The sequence below is a fragment of the Panthera onca genome, chromosome B3 (assembly GCF_046562875.1).
Source record: "Panthera onca isolate mPanOnc1 chromosome B3, mPanOnc1 haplotype 2, whole genome shotgun sequence".
Classification (NCBI taxonomy): Eukaryota; Metazoa; Chordata; class Mammalia; order Carnivora; family Felidae; genus Panthera; species Panthera onca.
In genome coordinates, this window is record NC_138344.1 from 89,952,940 (window position 1) to 89,964,577 (window position 11,638).

At 40.3% G+C, this 11,638-nt stretch overlaps 1 pseudogene; it reads right to left on the reverse strand.

Annotated features, from left to right (window-relative positions):
• Window positions 1-2,071: 2,071 nt before the first annotated feature.
• LOC132669499 (protein unc-119 homolog A pseudogene) lies at window positions 2,072-2,555 on the reverse strand (annotated as a pseudogene).
• Between the last annotated feature and the right edge of the window lie 9,083 nt (window positions 2,556-11,638).

Here is an 11,638-nt window from a genome sequence, read left to right on the forward strand (position 1 = left end):
TTTGACTGGATACCCGACTGCTTAATATTGTGCACTTGAAACAGTCATTCTCTATAAGAAGATGAATTTTAGATAAATGATTCCTCAGCTAAGCTAACTCAATGCTAAGTATTGGGTAGACTCAATCCCTTTATAAAAATGGAATTTCTGAAATAAAGAGATTGTCTTTTGGGAAGACACTGGCACATGAGCAACTGAATACCAAACATTAGTAAACAAGCATATATTATGTTTAAACCCACAACAGAGAGAATAAACTAGAACAGCAGCCTTGTTTCTACAACCCAGCCTAGAAAATAATGGTGCAAAACATTTCACTCTTGGATGAGACATGTTCCTCCCAACAGTATACTTAGAAGCCATGTATCATTCACCCAAAGATCCACAGAGCTGCTTTCATGCGTCAAAGAGTTGGTACAATTGCCTTCTCCCAAGGTGGGTCACTTAGTCTTGTACCATATGATGTTACTTTGGTGTTCCAGTGGAGGTCATAAAAAAGATTGATTCCTATCCTTTGTTGTTTTGCCTTCCTTGCCATATGTAGGGCTGTGTAACATGAGCTCTTTCCTTGGTGGCTAGTCTGATCTATTGCTTGTTGCAGGGCTCCAGAGACCTAGAAAACTAAATTGTTCCCGTAGCAAGCACCCTGCAATTACTCAGGCTGTAACTACACAGACCTAACAAACCACATTGCTCCCCAGGTGGCTTTCTGGCTTTCTTGTGCCTTACTCTTTCTGCTGTTAGGCCTTTTGCTGCTCCAGGGATCCAGGAGATTGAGCATGAACCTTTCCCAAGTCATCTGATCTTGGCAAAGCCGTATTATGTCCAATGTGTATCCAGAGAAATGAGTATCAAAACTTAAGTACTTGAAGACTGAATAGATCTTATCATTGTCAAAAAAATATGTATTGAACTTTTTACTAAGAAATAACCAGTATTAAAAAAATGAAAGAAACAACCAATATCCAGTAGAAATATATTTAACAAAGCAATGTCTATTTTTAGGTTGTAAACATTCTAGGAAGAGGACAGGAAAGCATATATAAAAATGGATATTTTTAAATAAAAAATGCTTGTGATTTTTTACATTTGAAATTAGAAGCCATTTCTCATGTCTCCTCACAAACTTTTCTGATGTTTCTTGAGCTATTCTGGGATTATTAAACAAATTCTCATGCAATCAATCCTTTAAGTTTGTGTTGTCCCTTTTGCAAAATTATTCTACACAGAAAATGGAAATATACTATCTTTCTCAATGAGCATGTTTTTTTAATCTAAATATACTATTTGACTATTTTAGCAGGCTACATTTAAGAGTTGTAAGTTGTAGTAAATTTTGATACTACAATTAATAAACTGAAGTGCTGTGCAGCTATGTGTAGACTAAGCTATTTTGAGAATAAAATCCATATAAGTGTGAGCCAGTTTATGTAAGGAAATGAAGATATTAGTAAACAAGAGAAAATGTTAAAATGGTCACTATTTAATTGCCTTTGATCCTAATTTGTTACATTATTTATTTTCTGTTTAGACCCCTGTTTTTCCAACACTTTGCTTTTTTTTTTTTTTTCTTTTTAAGAAGAAAAGGAGAAAGTTTTTGAAAACTATATTCAGTTGGTCCAGTCCCTCCCACACATCACAGGCAGTGGCTGGGCCCTGGATGGTAACGCCTGGGGTGGGCCCAGGGCCCAGACTCCCTTGGGAGTCATGGAAGCCAAACCCCACCATGGATCTTCATCTGTGAATTTACAACTCTAAATGGCCTGTTGGTGGTGGGCAGGGGACAAGGAATGAGTCCCTGCCCTGACTTCGTCAAAGCCTAGATATGGGAACACTACGCTTAAGCTCCAAAAAAGCCCAACTATGCTGTCAGGAAGTCCTGGCTACCTCTCTCCCAGGAGGCATTTCTGGACATGGAGGCAGACAGACCTCCTACCATCCCACCCCATGCTCCAGGCCCATGGGCTTCGCTGATTTGGATGTGGGACATGAGGCACCCTCCCTCCCATAGTTGACTCCGGATTCAGGGCTCTTGGAACACTCCCCAGGCAGACCTGGAGCTGGTTGCGATTTAGTGCCTCTCAATCATGAGAAAGTGGTTGACAGACTTGTCTCCCACCGTGGACTCCACCGTGGCTCCCACTTGCCTCTGACCCAGGAAGGCAGGTGTATACTCATGGTGGACAAAGCACCCACCATTGGGGTCCAGGTCCTGCCGGTTGCTGAGCAACCACTCTGAGGCTGGGGCTTCTTGATTTCAAAGAGGACAGTGCCTGAATCCGTGTCTCAAATCTTGAACCTGATGAGGTCGATTTTGTAGATATTCTCCTCGAGTAAGCATAGGTAAGTTGCCAGCAGTGATCCGCGGCTGCCCCAGCACATCCTCCTGCCCTACAGCTGTTCCTCCGCAGAGACCCGGCTCTCTCCCAGACCCAGATTCCCTTTGCTCTGAAGCTGCGGCTTGGGCTGGCGCTCCAGGCTTGGCCAGAGGCCCCTGGAACAGGCTGTGTCCCTATCCCAGCCTCACCACTGCGGCCTCTCTTCTTCACCTTCATGGCCTTGCAGGGCCTCAGCTTGCCAGCTGCCTGCACCTGTTGGAGCGAAGAGAAGGGGACATTTTGCCTTTTTTGAGAGAATGTAAAGATGCCTGTTCAAAGGTCAGTAACATTGGTCAAATTTGCCTCACTCATGGTAAGCCACACCACTAAAATGCATTTTTCAGGACAATGAAGAGCCTTGAGGGGGAAAATGGAACTACCATTAAAAAATGGTAACTATTCAAGAAATCATAAAGTGATGACTGAGATACATTAATCAGTAATCAACTGATTATTTTAGTCACAGAGGTTCCAAGAGCGAACTAGATAGGTAAGTTGGGGGAAAAGGCAACATTCAATAGAAAACAGTGTTCAGCAAAGTAAATATTTTGTAACATTATCTATTGCTTATTTTTAATCACATTTGAAATTTCAAAGTTAGAAATAAAATAGAGTGAATTTTTGAGATCTCTCCATGATATTCTCATAAAATTATATTCTTCATTTTGTTTTATTTTTATTTTTTTAATTTGAGAGAGAGAGAGAGCGAGAGCGAGAGAGATGTGAGCAGGGGAGAGGGGCAGTAGGAGAGAGACAGGGAGAGGGAGAATCTTAACAGGCTCCTGCTCAGCACAGAGCCCTGTGTGTGGCTTCATCCCATGATCCTGGGATAATGATCTGAGTGGACATCCAGAGTTGGTTATTCAATTGACTCAGCTACCCAGCCATCTCTCATACAAATTATAGTCTATTCACATGCTGTTGGAGTTTAAACTTCTTTAGCTAATATCAACCCAGGTATTAGACTGTAAGAGCTTAAACTGTAGCAGGATTCTTGAACAGAGAGTCTTGACAGGGAGGCTTTTCTTTCCAGGAAACAACTTTATTCATGCAGGCACTGCTCAGTTGGGTTCGTACTGCATGAACTAAGCCCTCAACGCCATATGGCATAGTTTTTTACATTTTCTATTTCTTTGTCTCCCATATATGGTAACACATAAACATACAGTCGGATTAGGTGGTCTCCTGTTACAAGGTCCTGAGGGATGTTGCCACATATGCATATAGCTAGGTTGCCTTGAGGTTTCTCTCTCTCTCTCTCTCTCTCTCTCTCTCCTTAGAAAGGGTATATCCTACCAGAAAACTATTTCTTTTCCCAGTTGAAGGGCAGTTTTCATTAATTGGTTACCAAAAAACATGAAAGTGTTTTTTCCCCATTAGCTTTTATCTTTAAAGCTATCTTTAAAGACAGTTTTGTCTCAGTATTGTGTGAGGGACTCAGTATTGTAACATTTGAGATGATAATTAGAATAATACAACTTTTGATTTAATACATTATTATTTAGCTAAATTTCTGCATAAGTAAGAGACTCATTTACATTTAGATTTATTTAGAAACAAAATTAACAGTATAACATAGCTTACAATCTATATAGCAAAACATTTCTTCCATAGGTCTCCAGGTGTAAACTCAGAAAAAATTAAATCAATTTATAATATCTGAGAAGGAAAATCTGTTGACTAACCTTTTCTCCCTTTTTGACTTCAGCTGTGTGCTTCCCTGGAAATGAATACTTAATTGGTTAGTTTTGCTCTCCACAATTAATCTGATGGTTGGTCTCAGGCTAATTTCTTTCTCTTTCCCTCCCTTCCTTCCTCCCTTCCTTCCTTCCTCCTTTCTTTCCATCCTTCCTTCCTTCTTTTATTTTCTTTCCCTTTTCTTTTTCCTTTTCTTTCTTCCTGCGTACTATATCTATGTGAAATGTACTTCATTTGCATTTTTGAACTGGTAGAGAGCCCTAGTGACTACAGATAATACAGTGATTTCCTTTTATCCCAGTTTTCTGTTTCTGTGGTGTCAGTTACCCAGGGTCAACCACAGTCTAACAGCAGAAGATCCTCGTTTATCCTGAGAAGGTCTTTAGTAGCCTAATGCTAAGTTGTAATGCCTATCTCGTTCTCCCCTCTGTATTCACATCATTACAAGACGGGTGAGTACAGTACAATAAGATATTGTAAGAAGGACAGAGCTTGATAGGGCACATTCACATAACTTCTATATTATTATAATTATCCTATTTTATGCTAATCTCTTACTGTGCATAGCTCATAAATCAAACTTTATCATAGGTAGGTACCTATAAAAAAACATAGTATATATAGGGTTCAGTACTATATGCAGTTACAAGCATCTACTGGGGCTTTTGGAAGCATTTCTCATGGATGGGGGACTACTACAGATGCAAGTAAGATTAGACTTAAATTGAAGTTTCCCTCCAAATGCAAGAAATTCAGTTTTTAGGACTTATAACGATTTGATGGAACATCTAGACACCTGCTCAGGTGCACAATCTAATCTCAGCAAAATGATATCACTTTCTTTCCTTCAGGAAAGAAAATCTTTTCTTTCTCTCTCTCTCTCTCTCTCTCTCTCTCTCTCTCTCTCTCTCTCTCTCTCATTCCTCATTAGTTAGGACCCAATTCCCTCCAAAGGGAAAAAAGAGCCAGAAGATGTAACCTAGGAGTAAGGGGGAAGTTGTGCTTGAGGGCTGGGTGGGCTCAGAACTGAGGAAATCTCCCTCTTCCTTCTCCTACTTCACAGGAACTACCTGGACAAGAGGGCTGGAAAGAAATATTTCCCCTCCCTCCAGGCTGGGTGAGACTCCGGGCCCTGTCTGCGACCCCAGCCCACTGTCCTCTAGTCTGCCTGTGCCCAGAGCCAGAGTGGCTCAGGCCTCTGGAGCCCCGTGGTGACCCTGGGGAGCCCCGGTGGTGGTTTCTTCCTTCCTACGCACGCTGCTCTCCCCAATTTGCTAGGCCTTAGAGGTTGCCACTCTTGGGATGGGGGGGGGGGGCTCTCAAAGGTTTCCCCGCGACCCCGTGGGCCCAAGGGCAGGAAGAGGCTGGCTGTTGGCAGGAGGGCTGGCGTCTGTTTCTGCTTGTTGATTTTGGCCAGGGGGCAGGGCTGGGTTCAGGTTGTGGGAGCCCTGGTCTTAGGGCTGGACACTCGGGACAAACGCCCGCTGAGCTCCCGGGGCAAGGGCAGAGAGCCCAGGCCTAGATCACACAGCTGCGGTAGAAGCTGTGTGCCCAGGGGTTGTGCAGGTGTAGGCCCTTGGATCTGCCTTTATTATCCCCGATAAACAAAGCTCCCTGGGAGATAACCCCTGCAGCCATCATTTCCTCATTCCTCAGAAAACCTCACCTCACTCTCACCTCCCACTGGGCATTCTCCAGCCTGGGCCCAAAGCCCCTAGAGTAAACTCACCCCTGCCAGCATCTCCAGAAGACCAGCCCTCAGGCCAAGGGTTTTTGACTCTGAAAACAGTGTGAGCCATTCTTACTTTAATTGGAGCATTCTCCTTCAAATGAATTAAATGATAGAAGTTGTGACCTTTTAGCTTTGCTTGTGAATTTGCACTTAATCAAAAGATGTGGCTTTTCTTCCCTAGTGAGCCAATGAGTAAACAGTTTTGTAGAAGAATGATGGCGATTTTCTTTTAGCTCCATTAAAGAAGGTTCTGCTCCCTGAATATGTGGAGAACACGTTGTATCAGGTATGCCTGCTTTATCTTTCATTTTAAGTATCACCTTGGTCTCTCCAGTATCTTAGTTAAACCCATAGGGGCGCCTGGGTGGCTCAGTCGGTTGAGCGTCCAACTTCAGCTCAGGTCATGATCTCACAGTCTGTGAGTTTGGAGCCCCGTGTCGGGCTCTGTGCTGACAGCTCAGAGCCCGGGGCCTGTTTCAGATTCTGTGTCTCCCTCTCTCTCTGACCCTCCCCCGTTCATGCTCTGTCTCTCTCTGTCTCAAAAATAAATAAACGTTAAAAAAATTAAAAAAAAAAGCCCATAGTATTTTCTAATGGTCAAAATGACTTTTAAAGATTTAGCACGATCACATTTTGAAAGCTACAACATTTGAAACATTATTTGAAAGCAGGTTCCTGCACACATAAAATACATATTTTTTAAAAAGGGAACATGGGTAGATGAATAGGGCTTTTTCATTTAGTCTAGTTCTACTTGTTAAAGCTTGCTCCCATTAAAAGTCTCCAAAGGAAAACGTATGCCCTCTGGACCTTTTACAGAGAAGACCAACCTACCAGCAAATAAACCTGTCCTTTCTTCTCATAATTCTTATGGCCTAAGCTGTTATAAATGGTGAAGGTGAAGTTAGGTCATAAAGTGAGTAATTCAGCCCACAGGATTACCCAGAGTGGAGGTGAAGTGAGGTGATGGTGATAGTCGGGAGGTACACTGAAGAGAGGAGGGAATCGACAATATGTTTTAAATTTATGTGAAATAATGTCCTCTTGAAAGGGAAAGATGGCTCCGGGGTAAATGGACTGAGGGAAAAATTTTAAGATATAGTTAGTCATTACTCTTCAAAAATGAGAAAGAAAGTATTTTTTGTAGGTATCGCCATTGTTTTTACAGTGCTTCTGTGCCCTGTGGAAGTACTTAGTATAGATGTCAGCATAAGAGTAGCTCCTTAAGGCAGGAACAGAGACAGGCAACAAGGGCACATAGCTGCCAAGGCACTGTTATCACATCCATTCTGGCAACGTTGTGTACCTCAAAGAACAGTTACAGTTCTGTAAAGAGAAGCAAAAGAGAATTTCACAACTTGTGTTCCCTGTGAAGCTGACTCTAAGATGGAGGTCTGTTGGGGAGTGCCCCTGAGATGACCCTGGGGGAGGGAAAGGAAGGGAAGGGGAAGGGGAAGGGGAAGGATGTTGGGCTGAGGAAGAAGTTAAGCTTCTAAACTTCTGAGGATAGCATGACCCTTTCGAGATCTCCCCGTCTGAGGCAAGTAGACTGGATGCAGGCCTCCCGGGGAAGGGGGTGTGATGTTTGGCAGGTCCTTCTCTTTCGCTGAAGGAATCCTCAACGGGGGTTGACAACTTAAAGTTGTCTGCTGGCAGCACTCCTAGCAGATGGGGAAATAAATCCTTCATTCCTCAAGGGGGAGTGAAGAATGGAATATAGTTCTAGATTGGCAAAAGGATTTGAATTTTTCCTGACATCTGTTTCTCCTCTCTCTGCCTCTTCCAATCCATCCTTCAGTTAGCTGCCAAACAAATCTTGACTCATTTATGAAACTAGAAGTTCCCCTGATGGCATTTTGAATCAAATTTTACTATTTAAATTCCATTTCTCTTTTTGTCTGCTCTTTCCCTTATTATAATAAGTTTTTATTTCATTGTTATGTCCTCCAAAAAGACATTTATAAAAATGAATGTATCTGCTCCCTTCTCCTGGAGCACAGATGCTTGTTATGGATTCTCCATCTCTGTTCGTGCCCTTGCCTTCACCTCAGCCATTGTCTACCCTTGTCTTTCCATCTCACTTTGGGTTTTATTTCTTCCTGAAGCATTTCTTGCCAGGTTCCACTGATCTCTTTTTTGTTGGCCCTAAATGCACTTGCATTCTGTGCTGCATCAAATCTTTCTCTAGGTGACTAGAGACAAATCATGGAGGCCAGTCACTGTGCTTGTCTTTTTGTTTTATTTTGTTTTCTATCACAGTTGCTAGCATGTTACTGGAGCCAGAGAGGAAACTTCAAAATACTTGTTGCTTATGTGACTGAATTACATTCCTTATTTGCTAAGGCAACCAATAATAGCTTTGATATGGTGTAGTATTATTGTCCCTCTTCTGAAGTTCAAGACTTTGTCTATTTCTCTTTTTATAAAGACTAGACATTTATCTTCTAGCTATTTGCATACATGTCTTATTTCTGTTAATATTTTGTGAGCAACTTTAGGAGGAGGCCACTGCCCATCCCCCCCCTTCCTTTTTTTTTTTTTTAAACCCGAATGTCTAGTCCAGTGCTTTTCATGTAGAAGGCACGAAATGTGTGTTCACAGAATGGTGTAACATTAGTGAAATTTAAAACTAGACATAAAGGTTAGAAAAGAGTGTATATTCTGGGAGAAATGGAACATGATTCACTATCATGAGCTTGTTGCTTTTACCAGTTATTGCTATACAGGAGGGAAAATACGTTGTCACTATTATCATCAAGACTCTATTATTTTTCAGTAGCATATTCTGTGAAATATAGTTTTAAGATTAATGCCAGTGATTTTTCATAAGACTGACTTAAGTATTTGCATAGACAAAAGCCATATCTCTACCTGACTCTACACCACTTACTAGATTTAGTAATTGATGCTCTATGTGAATACACCATTTCCCTTGTTGACCTTTCTTTCTTTCTTTCTTTCTTTCTTTCTTTCTTTCACTTAATGTACTTTGAGAGAAAGCAAGAGAGAGGGTGAGGATGGAGCAGAGAGAGACAGAGAGAGTGAGTGAGAGAGAGAATCCCAAGCAGGTTCTGTGTTTTCTGTGTGGAACCTGACATAGGGCTTGAACTCGTGAAACATGAGATCATGACCCAAGCTGAAATCAGATGTTAACCCACCGAGCCACCCACGTGCCCCCCTTGTTGACATTTCTTAATTGATATCACATAAAGCTTTTCCTATCCAGAGATTAAAATGTAATAATTTAATATTTTGTTCTTTTTGCTAAACAGTGAAAATACTGTGATATCTGCAAATACATGTAAAACTCTTTCCTCATCTAGGGTTTTCCTCACAGACACAATTTTCTTTAAACACCACCATTTAGTCACAAAATTTGTTCTCTTACACTGTTAATATGCTCTACAAATTAATATATGTGAAGACAGAGAAGATAAAATGAAAGATCATTCACTTTAAGAAATTCACCAAGAGAAGGGCGCCTGGGTGGCTCAGTTGGTTGTGTCCGACTTTGGCTCAGGTCATGATCTCGCAATTTGTGGGTTCGAGACCTGCGTCAGGCTCTGTGCTGATAGCTCAGAGCCTGGAGCCTGCTTCGGATTCTGTGTTTCCCTCTCTCTCTGCCCCTCCCCTGCTCATGCTCTATCTCTCTCTGTCTCTCAAAAATAAATAAACGTTTGGGGCGCCTGGGTGGCTCAGTCGGTTAAGCGTCTGACTTCAGCTCAGGTCACGATCTCGCGGTCCGTGAGTTCGAGCCCCGCATCGGGCTCTGGGCTGATGGCTCGGAGCCTGGAGCCTGCTTCCGATTCTGTGTCTCCCTCTCTCTCTGCCCCTCCCCCGTTCATGCTCTGTCTCTCTCTGTCTCAAAAATAAATAAACGTTAAAAAAAAAATTTAAAAATAAAAATAAATAAATAAATAAATAAATAAACGTTTAAAAAATTAAAAAAGAAACAAAATAAAACAAGGAAATTCACAAAGAAATGAAGACTCTGGTTCAGTATTAAAACTAATTTATTTTTATCTTCTGATTATTGACCCATGATTTTTCTATCTATTACAGCTAAAATACATGATCATTATATTAATAGACAAGTAGAGAAAAAAGTACCATATATAAGAGGAAGGTACTAAATACAGCAAATATAAAAAGCAGGAAGAATAATCAAATTGACCCTGCGCCCTACCTACATTGTGAAGTCTTTCCTTTACCTCTTTTATAAACATAATAGTACATGTTTTAGTTCTCCTGTACATTGAAATATATGGCTTGGAAATTCTGATTCTATATAAAGTGTGGTTTTTTTTTCCCCGTACATGAGACTTTGCAGAAAATGGTCACTTTACCTCAAAACTATTAAAAATGTCTCCAAACTAACATCTAGGCAAACAGATTTCACTGTTCTGAAAAAATAATAAGGAAAAACAATGTAATCCAGTATGTATATATCTGAGCTTGATGGCAAAAATTGCTCTGATTACAATTTTTTTTTTTACTTCTTGTTGTAACCATGACCTTTGCTGTATAACCTTATAGTGTTCTATATGGGGTTTGGTCATTTGACTAGCTTTGGTCAATGAAATGAGCTAGAAGTATTTTTCTACCAATTCTAAGTCAAGGCCTCAGGAAGCCTTGAGTGTGTCTACTTGCTTTCTTATTTTTTTAAAAATTTTTTTTCAATATTTATTTTTGAGAGAGAGAGAGAGAGAGAGAGAACGAGAGAGAGAGAGCAGGGAGGGGCAAAGAGAGAGGAAGATACAGAATCCAAAGCAGGTTCCAGTCTCTGAGCTCTCAGCACAGAGCCCAATGCAAGGCTTGAACCCACGAACCATGAGATCATGACCTGAGCTAAAGTTGGACACTTAGCCAGCTGAGCCACTCAGTTGCCCCTCTACTTGCTCTCTTATATTTCTCGTATTGCTATGAGGGATGCCCTGGTTGCTACTGGAAGATAAGAGACCCATAGAGTGGAGGTGAGTCTTCTAGTTTTCCCAGTTGATTAGTCTGTTGCTAATCAACAGACTCATGAGTAAACAAATGCTTATGGATGTACAACACAGAGCTTTAGTGAATGTTATGGGACATTGTGGTAGCAAAAATATTCCATCAATGCTACAGAGAAAGATGTGTATCAACCATTGCCATACTAAGAGTCATTATTTAATTCCCAGCAAGACTGATTACTACAGAATGTTTACAGTGGAGTATTAGTGTATGTTTTTTAAACTTCTAGTATTTCATGTCTTTTAATATACATGCTCAGCTTAAACAGTGGAAATTCACTTATAAAATTTTCTGTAGATTCCAGGAACTCTGTTCTTTGAGAGCTTAAGTAGTTGTAGCTTTCTCTAGACTCTCTTCAATTTTTTCTCTTCATATTTGTTTTACTACTTATTTATGAAATAGTTTGGAAAACAATAATTTGAAACAGTGAAAGAATAACTTATACTTGCCTCCATATTTTAAGTGTACATCTTAGGGTTTTTTTTAATTGTAAGGTGAAATAAGTATATTTCTTCAAATTAAGAGATAAATAATCTATGCTTCATTTTTAAATGTGAAAAAAACTTAAAAATTCATTAACATAGTGATAAATATTTCATATATTTATAAAGTCAGTTTAAACTACATAATTTAATAAAACATCTGAAAAAAACAACAACATGTTTTTCTAATAAACTTGCAGAATTTAATACTCCTGAAGAAAGTATAAAATATTGACATTTTAAAAGAGCATCAGTAACTTATGCTTTGGCTATTCTGAATGTAGTCTTTAGTCTTAGGTCAGAATATCCATTTTAAATATAAAACTCTATGTATGTGCATTTGT